Source organism: Mastigoproctus giganteus, chromosome 7 (assembly GCF_048544385.1).
Source record: "Mastigoproctus giganteus isolate SK-2022 chromosome 7, ASM4854438v1, whole genome shotgun sequence".
Lineage (NCBI taxonomy): Eukaryota > Metazoa > Arthropoda > Arachnida > Uropygi > Thelyphonidae > Mastigoproctus > Mastigoproctus giganteus.
The window spans coordinates 180,244,276-180,256,627 of record NC_143581.1 but is presented as its reverse complement, the minus strand read 5'-3'; the positions used below and the strand labels follow the sequence as shown (position 1 = coordinate 180,256,627).

The following is a 12,352-nucleotide window of genomic DNA, read 5'->3' as shown; positions in this document are numbered from 1 at the left end:
ATCATGAGCTGGATATCATCATTCTTCTCTTTCTTGGTGATTCCCTTCTACTTCTCTCTCTTAGGGTAACTCGGGAATTTTTTTGGCTGGTGCAGCATAAGTCTCAGGCTACCTTGCACCATATAGCTAATAATAATAATAAAAAGTTATTGAAATTTTTTAGGAAATTTCAAGACTGAAAATTACCAAGAAATAGTCAGTGAGCAGCTTCTTGAGGCATGTGAAGTTATGATATGTAATGTGTCTCTAAAGATCCATTTCTTGGACTCGCATTTTAACTTCTTCCCAGAAAACACATTTTAACTTCTTCTATAAGTAGATTATAGACCTAGTCAGGATCCTTAGTTTATTCTAAATTGAGATAGCGAGATTTGGAAGCTGATCAATACTTACGAGTCCGTAGAAGTACCGTTCATGAATTCCCGCCATTTTTACACTATAGCATAAGCTTAGTGTAGTATAGTGCATAATATAATATTGTCAATTAATCAGTAAATCTATTAATCTTGATAAACTTTCTTGTCAATTAAATTGTACTTTTAACACTAAATATACATATATATATAACGACTTAACCGTAACAAATAATTAATACATAACTATAGTGGTACACGTGATACGGAAGTTGTATAAAGGGAACTCGTAGAAAACACTCGATACCGAAAAAATAAATATAGCGTTATAACTGTTTGGGATATAACTTAAGGATTTAATTTTGTTCTGAAATTGAAATTTTATTGAATTAAATCGGAATCATGACTCAGACCAGAGCAGCAAAGCAAAAGGCTCAAGCTAATGGGAGTGCAGTGGCTCAGGGGCAAACTGAGGGGCGCAGTTGCCCTCTGAATCACAGTCTTTTAAAATGCACTGTTTGCTTGATGTTTGCGGAGCAGTCGGGTACGGGACATGATACTGCCAAGGGGGATGTCTTTGTGTGTGCATGATGTAAGGAGTGCAAGGAAATCAGGCGACAACTCAGTGTTGTTATGGGCCTTTATGAGAGCTTGAAGGACAGGGTGGATGACCTCGAAGGAAATAAATTGAGGGGCCCATCAAGCTCTCAGCTGCCCACAACAACGCCAGAGCTTGCACTTGGTCATCATGCAACACAGAGGCAGCCCCCTAGGCAGAATGCGCTGGTCCCACAGGAACTAGTAGTTGTTGGTGACTCTATTGTCAGGGAAACGGGGAACATGCTTTGTAAAAAGGATAGGTGGAATAGGACCAGGGTATGTCTGCCAGGGGCAAAGGTTGATGACGTTGTAGAGCGGATATCATCTTTTAAGGGCACAAAAGGTGATATAGTTGTACACGTTGGCACTAATGATATTAAGAGTAGGAGACCGGCAGAATTACTTAGCAAGTACAGGTCACTGTTGAAAAAAACCGTTTGTTTGTTTGTTTGGCTTTTAGGAGCATTAGCAACTAAGGCCATATTGCTCCGGGAAATGCGGTGGTCATTCCCTGACCTTTCCGCACCCTCCGTATTTGGTGGTGACGGGCTCGAACCCCGGTCTAATCAAGAAGCGTGTGCTACGCACTGCTGCTCCTTCCCACCTGGCTATGGAGGGGCCTGAAAAAAAGCCGTGAATTAGGGTTGAATTTGAAAGTGTCTGCAATACTGCCCAGACACGATAGGAGGGAGTATATGATGAGAGCCTTGTCGATCAATTCGGCCCTGGAGGGATTGTGCAAGGCTCAAGGGGTAGAATTTTTTTCAGCCTGGTCTGTACTTGTTAACAGGAGAGACTGCTTCTACAGGGATGGGATACACTTAAATAGAAAGGGTGCAAGAATTTTTGCTGATGCTGTCGAGGCAGTGTTAGGTGGGTCGGAAAACTGCTAGTTGGGAGGGATACAAGGACTAATAGATTAACAGTAGCCACTGGCAGAGATGGAAGTGATTCTTGCACTGCTTCTATTGAAATGAGCAGAAGCCTGAAAAACAAGATGCAGGATATTTCAGAGACTGATGGGAGTCATTGCGGTACAAATAAACACATGGGTTGTGTTAGGGTAGCTAAGAATAGAAACAGGTGCATGCATACTTGTGTATACACCAATGCTAGGAGTTTGGTAAATAAATTTGATGAATTTGAGGTATTGCTCAAAACATCAGAGGCAGATATTGTTGGGATATCAGAGACGTGGTGTCACACAGATATAAGGAATGCGGAACTGGAATTTGGGGATTACAATGTGTATAGAAAGGATAGACAGGACAAGAGGGGAGGGGAGGAGGGGTTATGCTATTAGTTAAGAAACACATAAAATCCAAGGAAGTGAAGCCAGTCGACATCGATGGACAGGGCAGTGTCGAGTCAGTTTGGTGTGACATAAGCATAGGGAAATCAAAATTGAGAGTAGGAGTGTGCTATAAGCCTAATGACTCTGATGAGTATAATAAGAAATTGTACAGGGAAATGGAGTGGGCCAGTAAATCAGAGAGTCTTATAATGGGGGATTTTAATTTCCCAGATATTGACTGGAATTTGTGGGTTGGTCACTCACACACTAGCCAGGCTTTTGTGGATTTATTGGATGATTGTTTTCTACAGCAGCATGTTCGTGAGGCAACAAGAGGGAGCAATACTCTTGATCTGATTATCAGTAGTGATTCTTCATGCATTAAGAATCTGCAGATAAATGAACCACTAGGTGGCAGTGATCACAGTGTGTTGAAGTGGGATTTACTCAAGGAGGTTACTACCATCAGAGGTAAAGGGAAGGGTTTTTGTTTTCGTAAAGGCGACTATGATGGTCTGAGACAGTATTTAAATTCTATACAGTGGGACCAACTGATGATGTTACCAACAGCAAACTCAAAATGGGAAGCATTCAAGGAACTAATCTTGGAAGCTACCAGGCTTTACATACCAACTAAGAAATATTGTTCAAGGTTTAGGCCTAAATGGTTGTCAGATGAACTAATGAGACATGTGGCAGAGAAGAAAAATGCATGGAATACATACAAATTAATGGGCGACATGGAAGCCTATGATAGATATAAGTTGGTCTGTAACCAAGTCACAAAGGAGATTAGGCAGGCAAAGGCAGACTATGAAAAATCTTTGGCAAAGGATGCAAAGAAAAACAGAAAAGAGTTCTTTACCTATTTAAACTCAAGAAGGAAAGGGATGAATCAGATTGGTCCACTGGATATTGATGGTTCAACAGTTGAGGTTCCTGCTCAGGTGGCTAACAATCTAAACGAGTATTTTGCATCTACATTCACGCATGAGGAGTTATTCAGGAAGGAGAATGACGTAGGTAAAGTAGACATTGGCAGTGAGCTAGATGATTTTGTAATAACTGAGAGGAAAGTGGAGGAGAGATTGTTGAGGATAAACATAAAAAAGGCACCTGGGGTGGATGGGATCTATCCAGTTATATTAAAGGAGGCAGCAAAGGAAGTAAGCAAACCCCTAGCCATAATTATGAGAGCTTCTTTGGACTCAGGGGAGGTACCCATAGACTGGAGAAGTGCAAATGTAACCCCAATTCACAAAGGAGGATCAAAGGCTGACACAAGTAATTATAGACCTGTTAGTTTAACTTCTGTTCCAGGAAAATTAATGGAGGCACTGGTTAAAGAAGCACTGCAGGATCATCTAGACAAGAATTCAGTTATACCTCAGATGCAGCATGGTTTTGTTAAGGGCAGGTCTTGCCTGACCAATTTGATTGGATACTATGATGTAGTCACAAAAGAACTTAATGCAGGGAATAACTTTGATATTATATATTTGGATCTTAGAAAGGCTTTTGATACTGTTGCACATGGAAGACTGCTGCACAAATTGGAGCAGTGTGGCATTGGAGGCAAATTGCTGCTATGGATAAGGGGATGGTTGAGTGGCAGAAGACAGAGAGTGGTAATCAATGGACACTGCTCAACGTGGACTAATGTTATTAGTGGAGTTCCTCAGGGTTCAGTGTTGGGTCCGTTGTTGTTTTCGGTGTTTATGAATGATATTGATGATGGTATATCAAGTTTAATGTCCAAGTTTGCAGATGATACAAAGGTTGGCAGGGTTGTTAAGGACACTACTGACGCTATGCTGCTGCAACAGGATCTGGAAAGGTTGAACAGATGGGCTGAGAGGTGGCAAATGAAGTTTAACATTGACAAATGTAAAGTACTACATATGGGAAACAGTAACCCCAGAGCAACGTATCAACTCTGCGGTACTACACTGACAGTGGTGGAGAATGAAAAGGACCTGGGGGTAATTGTGCAGGCAGATATGAAGTTCTCTGAGCAGTGCAGACGAGCTGCAAGAGTAGCTCATGGTGTCTTGTCAATGATATACAGGAACATTTCTAGCAGGGATAAGGAGGTGATTATTCCCTTGTATAAGGCAATGGTTAGGCCACATCTTCAGTACTGTATACAGGTCTGGAAGCCTCATTTCAAGAAGGATGTATAGCTGCTGGAACGGGTACAGAGAAGGGCAACAAGATTAGTGAATGGAACAAAGGGTTGCTCTTACGAAGAAAGGCTTAAGTTTTGCAAATTACAGAGTCTGGAGACTAGGCACCGGCGAGGCGATCTGATAGAGGTGTATAAGGCTTTGAATGGTTTGAGCATGCTCAATGCCAATGGGATTCTTCCTCTTGCTCAGAATAATCACCTCAGAGGGCATAAATTCAAATTGAGGAAGGACGGATGTCGGATAGATGTGCGGAAATTTGCCTTTGGCCAGCGGGTGGTTGGTTGGTGGAACCGACTTCCATCATTTGTTGTTGAAGTTGATAGCCTAAACAAATTTAAGGCTCAACTGGACAGGTATTTCGAACGAACGGAGGGGTGAAATGGGAGTGGTGTGGTTTTTTTTTTTTTTTTTTGGCTGATGCTGAATAAGCTTGCTTTCTTGCATCATATGCCTCTACTAATGCTAATGCTAAAACCAAGATGTTAGTGATGCACATAGGAAGAAAGCATTTCTTTCAAACTGCTTCCACAATGGAAAAGAGGTACCAGGCTAAGTGGAGCCCAAGCATGCTGAGTGATTACTGTTGGATGCCAAGGAGAAATGTATGTTCCTCAGGCAAAATACAACAGTAAATCAACAGGAGCTACAGTCTAGTTCAGTTAAAGGTAACAAGTTCACCTTAAAAAATAAAAGAAAAGAAAAACGTGTGTTATAGTGTCACCAATTTTAATATTTATATAAAACTGAAATCATATTAAAATTGTGGGTAACAGACAAAATATTATTTAATATTTGAAAAATCAGCACAAAAAAATATTTTCAAATTCAATTACTCTAATATGTGTGACAGAAAAAAAAAAGTATTCTTTTGTTTATCAGTGTAATTATGGACAGCTAGATTAATTTGAAGGGGCAAAAATTTTTTTTCAAGAAAATAGTATCTCGCCAGCTGCTGGACATCAAATACCAGTCACTGCAACTTCATCTCATTTACATTTACCGGTAAAACTACAGTGGATTTTTAACAGTTTTTTTGAGACATCTGTTCCTGGAAACTTTTGTAGGCACCGATACAGCTTAGGGACTAGTATACATAGTCCAAATTAAGGTGTAGCCAGGTGGGAAGGAGCAGTAGTGCGTAGCACACGCTTCTTGATTAAACCAGGTTCAAGCCCGTCACCACCAAATACGGAGGATGCAGAAAGGTCAGGGAATGACCACCGCATATCCCAGATGCAATATGGCCTTAGTTGCTAATGCTCCTAAAAAAAAAAACCAAACCAAACCAACCAAATTAAGGTGTTGTGAGCCAAACTTGTGGGCGAAATCCTAAGAAATTCTGTTTTTTCAGTGCTTACGATGTCAAACTAAAAACAGTAGTTTATTCAGTTAGCAGAAGATCGAAATCCGTTTGCTGATATCACTAGGATAATTCCTAAACTCTGCTCAGATCAATAATCAGCACAACATTAATTGAAGGGAAAAATTCTCTATATGACTGAATCATTTTGTTAACTTCAAGGATCCCAACAAACAATCGCAATTATATGCCAATCATATACGGTTACTGGAGCACACTGCTGAGAGAAATTCATTTTTTGTTGTTTGTTTAATTGATATTTATTTTTTATATATAATTTGATTCATTATATTTGTGACTATACATTTTCAATGTATGTATACGATGTGTTTTTTTTCTTGCATTATCTAAAAAATTCATGCTTCGATGTTTTTTTATTTTTCACTTGCTTCATTAGAAATGGAAATCCGTCTTAAGGTGAAACCACATTATGCCCTCTTTTAGAGCATTTTGAGTGTGCGGCAAGCCCAACAGGAAATGCACACAGATGGTCCCATCAGGGTCATGCACCATCTTGTTGAGAATTGTATCGTTATGAAGCAGGACACGTACTTACATGGGTGCTACGCATAGAATGCAAGTAGCCACTTACCGGATACCAGCAGCGACATAAAGCGGAAGCTTCTCGCCGGCTATAAAAACAGAAAGCAGTTGATCAGTGCAACTTCTCGGTATGAACACACAGAACGCAGATAACTGCTTACCTGGAACCAGCAGCAACATGCAGGTGAAGCTTCTCACTGGCTATAAACACAATAGAAAGCAGTTGGCCAGCGCAAAATTTTACCCCATCGCATACCGAGAAGTTGAACTGGCCAACTGCTATCTATATGTTCATAGCCAGTGAGAAGCTTCCACTTTATGTCACTGCTGGTTTCTGGTAAGCAGCCATATGAATTGAGACTGATGCGTTATACATACAGCAGCGACTAGTTTCGTGTAAGTATTGGTATGCTGGGGGTGAGCCTGCCCGAGCCCTTTTAAAAAAAAAAAAAAAAAAATTAATTTTGCGAAATTTAGCAGGTTCTTAGCTTAAATTCTTCTCGAACAATCCCCTTGATAGAAGATTTTTACTTAGAATTAAACTAATTGTAAACGATTCCGATGGACACATGCACCCGAGTTTCCGAACTAAGTCGATATCATCATTCTTCTCTTTCTACTTCTGACTTGTTTTCTTTCTCTCTCTCTGCGCATAAGCTTCAGACTTTCTTGCAATATATATCTAATAATCATAATAAGTTGCGCATTGCAACTTAATTAGTCTGTACTTGCATTTTACAATAATACAAAGTAAAAATATAATAATATAAATTAAAAATATTCAGTATTGCATACATTGCTTTTTCATATTAGTGGAAAATTAAGATATACCAAGAGTAGAAAAATTTTAAACAGCGATTTAATGTACTCTAAATGCGATATCGTATCAGGTTTAGAGTACATTGGGATTTAATTTCTTTTTTTTTTTCCCTTCTTTTCCCTGATAAAATGTCCCTTTTTTCAAAATTTCCAGGGATCTTTAGCCTAATTTGTGAACTTTATATAGGTATAAACACTTTACCTCCAGACACTGAAAATTGTTTGATGTGCACTATAAAAACAGAGTTAACAGAATGGAAACAATCACAACTATTAGTTGTAAATGAAATCAGCAAACAATCCAAAAACGGATAAGTTTTGACATATATTTATTTGGAATAATGCATGCAATAAATACATATATGAGATCAAAACAAGAGAGAAGCGATTTTCCACTTCCTCTGCTTTCAAGAACAGAAGTCCATAGAGGTATTTGGAGATAACGTTCTACGACCCATTATTTGTCTTTGTCTGTAGACAGGCCAAGTTTTTAAATATTCCTACGTAACTTTGACAAAGATTAAGCCGACAACTCTTTAACTGATCATGATCCTTATGATGTTTGCAGCTGCAGTAATTTCATTATCAAAATTGGTGAAAACCACATGCGGATCAAAGTTTTTTTTCAAAATACTTACATAGCTGCATGTTTTAAGTGCTGCAAAGCTTCCATATATATATATTTTCCAAAAACATATATATATATATGAGGAAGTAAAAAAAAAAAAAAAAAAAATATCAATAGGTATCAACGCTGTATATTCTAATAAAACGTTATATTTTTTGATAAATATTTACAAAAAAAAAAAAAATCGTCATAGTTGTTTCTAGATTTAAATTGCACTCCACAAAAGGCTTGATTGTAGGTGAGAGGTAAAGGTAAAAAGGTCAGGGGGACAGTAGTAAAGAGTGTTTCAATTGATTCCATGTGTGGACCTGCCGGAAGTATAAAATAGAAAACTCATTTATTGTGTAATTTCCCCATAGTTTTTGCAATACTATGTTTAAAAAACATTTACTACTGAACAAGTAGTAAATATTTTAGAGTCAATCCTAGAGTTTGGGGTTCGGGTTCATGAATTGCTCTGGGGGGGGGGGGGATAGCAAGAATTTATTTGTTTATATTGGTATTAACGGCTCCTAAGGTGTCCATAACCATTAAGTGCATTATGTCTAGCAGTATATATGTTGAAAGGCTGAAAACCGGGGAATAAATCACATGGGAAAACAATACACCCTTCCCCTGAGATAGTCTAACTACAGCCTTAGGTGGGTGGACTTTAGAAATTCTTTCAGTTGATGGAATCAAACCCAGACCTCTACATACGAGTGGAAGATGGCAATGTTTCGTGCAGACAAGGCTGCCACAGAAGGCTCATAACAAGGAGTTATTCTTGCTTCGATTGAGGAGCTCCCCTCTTTGATAAGATTTGTGGTCCTTTTCAGCCCACTTCTCAGGTGTATTACACCTGCTAAGGGCCAACCCCGGCAACTCTGCAGAGATTCATAGACTTTTTTATGTCTAGTGATTATAATTCACAAGGGGTTGCATATATTTGTCGATATATTTGACAAACTGAATGCACTGAATCTATACTTAAAAATACGACACTTTTCAAGACTAATGATAAAATCTCTGCATTCAAAGATAAAATTATTCTTTGGAGAAAAAGAGCTGAAGCAGGGCAATATGATACCTTCAATACTTTTCCTGTCAATTTTGAAATCAACAAGAAAATATTCTTCAAAATTTCAATGTCAAAATATTCAATTTCGACATTGAAAATTATAGGTAGATAACTAATCCTTTTTGAAAAACCGAAACTCCTCTGGTCTATCCACAAAAGAAGAGTTTTTTAGTGTTCCACTGTCTTCTTTCTGGGCTAGTTTGTTGGATTCTTTCCCTTATTTATGTGAACGTAGGTTTGCCAAACACTGTAACAAAAAACCAAGAGACTTAAACGCTTCAGCAGAAATTCGTTGTCAATTATCAGCTTTGACACCTAATTTCAGCAAATTTCCTAAAAATCTGTTGCAGGTCTTGTTAGATTCACTGAGTAAGCCTATTTTTTAATTTGTAGTCTTAATAATACTTACTTTTTTTAGTTTAAAAATTTTAAGAGTAACGGTATATTTTTGTTCCATTAATACAGTAAACACATGCAAAAAAAAAAAAAAAAATCTGAAAAACAGCCCCTTTCTTAGCATTCTATGCCTATGATAATCTTGGAGGGGAACCTGAGGACCTTGCCGAACTTCCGGGGGTGCCTTGGCCAAAAAAGATTGAGTACTACTGCTCTAGTCTAGTATACTCTACTCCAGAACACAAACAGCAGTGCCCCCCATGCAATCGCTATAAAATGATGCTACTTTTAATGATAATTAAAAGTAGCATCATTGTGGCTAGCAATGCAGGTATGGAGGTGATTGGTGTATCCAGACGTCTGATATGCCTTTCCATAGTGTCCCACAAGTGCTCTATGGGATTGCTATCAGGGAGTTCGGAGGCCATTCGATATGCTAGAAGTCAGAACTGTGTTCCTCAAACCATTCCTGCTCATTAAGTGCCCGATGGCTCGGTGCATTGTCATCTTGGAAGACACCATCGCCATTCAGGAAAAAGTGTAACATAGCGGGGTGTACACAGTCAGCAAGCAGTTGACGATAGTGGAGACCAGCGATACTTTGTTCCACATGCACCAGGGGTCCAAGTTTCTGCCAGTGAAACATGCCCCACACCATACAACCGCCTCCACTGGCCTGCATCATGATACCATGCATGATGGATAAAGAGCCTCGTGTTGTTGATGCGCCAAATCCGTACACGACCATCCATGGTGTGGAGTAAATAACGTGACTCATCCGACCAGCACACCTTCTTCCAGTCTTTTAACATCCAACTTGACTGCTCTTTGCACCAGGCGAATATTTTACGCCGATGAACCTTGGTTAGGAGAGGATGCCATAGAGGTCGTCTGCTGGTATAGCCCACACGTGCGGGTGTGTGAAGCATGGTCATGCCAGATATTGTTCCAGGTTGTGTTGTATTGGGTAGTCAACTCTTCAACAGTGCTATGCCTGTTCGCCTATATGAGTCATCAGACCCGGCACTCACCTCTAACATCAAACTTTCGCTGACCTTTGCAGCTTTGCCGTCAGTTCATTGTTTGACCATTTTGACACCAGTCCTGGTCACTTTAACAGCAGTGGCTCTCGAATGCCCCAACAGTTCAGCCGTTTGGGAAATCGAGGCACCAGCTCGTCGAGCTCCCACAATCTGTCTTTTATCAAAGTCCAATAAATCCTTCCTTTTACCCATCATTCTCAGAATTTCACTACCTACTAAACCACTGACACCTAATCTATGCTACGTAGGTTGACTAACTGCGCACTCTCGTACCTCACGTGGTCAACAGGTTGCATTTAGTTTTCATAGGGGTGGTCATAATTCAGTGGTCACTCAGTGTATATTTGTTTAGTTTTGTTAATAATATTTTTTATTCCATAGCACAGAATTAAGCATTCCTATGACCTTTCTACCTTTCACCCAGTCTTCTCTCAATTTCTTGCACAGATGATCCATCAGCCTGGATAACTGCACCCAGGTATTTAAATTGCTGTACAGTTTTCACCTGTATTCCATCTAAATCCAGAATCTTCTCACTTCAATTCATGTATTCTGTCTTAAAATTAACTGTCAGTCCCCCATGTATTATATTCTTCTAGGAACTTTCTGCCCATGCAGTTTACATCATCATCCTGTGATATCACAACTTGGTTGTCTGTAAACAGTAGATTGTAAAGGTACTTATTTTGACCAAGGGGAAGAACACCCATTGAACTGCACTTCTGTGACCATGGACTTAGAACAACTTCCAGTACAGCATAAACAAAGTAGGTGACAAACAGCATCCTTGAAGTAGTCCTTTGGAAGTCTTAAATTTTCTTGATATTTTTGAACCAATTTTTATACAGCATGTATTGTTCTTGTAGATTCTTCTAATTATTTCAATTAATGACTGGGTTATTGACATTTTTTTCATAGCCTTCTACAGAAGATTTCTTGGCACATTATCATATGCTTTCTCTAAGTGTATGAACAGCATACCTACATCTTGGTTTGTAGCCTGAAATTTTTCCAGAATTTGCTTAACAGTGAATAAATGGTCTATACATGAGCATCCAGTCGAAAAACCACACTGTTCCAATAATTCCAATCTCAAACAAAATATCACTTATTAATTAAATATAATTAAAAATATACTAAAAAAACTCACCCAACATATACAATCAAATAATCACTACAAATTTTAACAGTTATTCTTGCACACTAGTTTTGTGAAACGTAAAAATTACTTTACGAATACACAAAAACAAATCCAATACATATTACATGCTCAGAAGCTGGTGATCAACTGACAGATGAAAGCTTGTGGCACGGCCGGATTTAAACTTGTTGTGGCCCTAAGCAATAACATGTATGAGGCCCTTCTCTCTTACAGTTCACCTGTGACAATATTAAAAAAGGATTTTTTTAAGACGGAGCGAGGCCCTAAGCTGTAGATTGTTTAGCTTATATGTAAATCCAGCCCTGTCTTGTGGCCTCACCAACAGTGAGCTGGCAACACAATGTCTTACATTGTAAGCCTCACTCCAATCAGGAGGTATCCCTTACATTGTAAGGGATGCCTCTTGATTTGCGACAACAAAATAAACAGTTGATTGCCAATTTTAATTTTATTTGTGATTATATTTTATACTTACAATAAAATTTACCTTCCCACGGACCACCTACAACCAACTGAGGGACCACTGTTGGTCTGCAGACCACAGGTTGAGAAACACTGCAATAAAGGACTTTTAGTCAAAAGAAAATTTCTGATTTCAACAAAAAAAAAAAAAAAGACAATCATTTGGAAGGAAAGTCTATATATGAATAATTTATAGTTATTAACATAGATGACATTAAGGTATATTGTTTAACAATTTGCATTATTCATGTTCTATCTGATTTGAAATCATCATATTCCATTTTTGTTTTGGATACAAACATTTCAAAAATTTTTTCTTTTTGTCAATTTGTTGAATTACCGTTCAAATAACAATGTATTTATTGTGAATAAAATCGTTTGTTTACATGAACTACAACTTGAAAATACTTATATATAATAACATTCTGTGCTATGTTATTATT

At 38.5% G+C, this 12,352-nt stretch overlaps 1 protein-coding gene across 1 annotated transcript in view; it reads right to left on the bottom strand.

Moving 5' to 3' along the window:
• The window catches only part of LOC150083370 (SHC-transforming protein 1-like), a 301,635-nt gene extending 289,643 nt beyond the window's left edge, over nucleotides 1-11,992 (bottom strand). Inside the window, exon 1 of the mRNA XM_090377222.1 lies at nucleotides 11,923-11,992. The gene's annotated coding sequence lies outside the window, so the exon portion shown is untranslated. The remainder of the gene's footprint in view (nucleotides 1-11,922) is intronic.
• Between the last annotated feature and the right edge of the window lie 360 nt (nucleotides 11,993-12,352).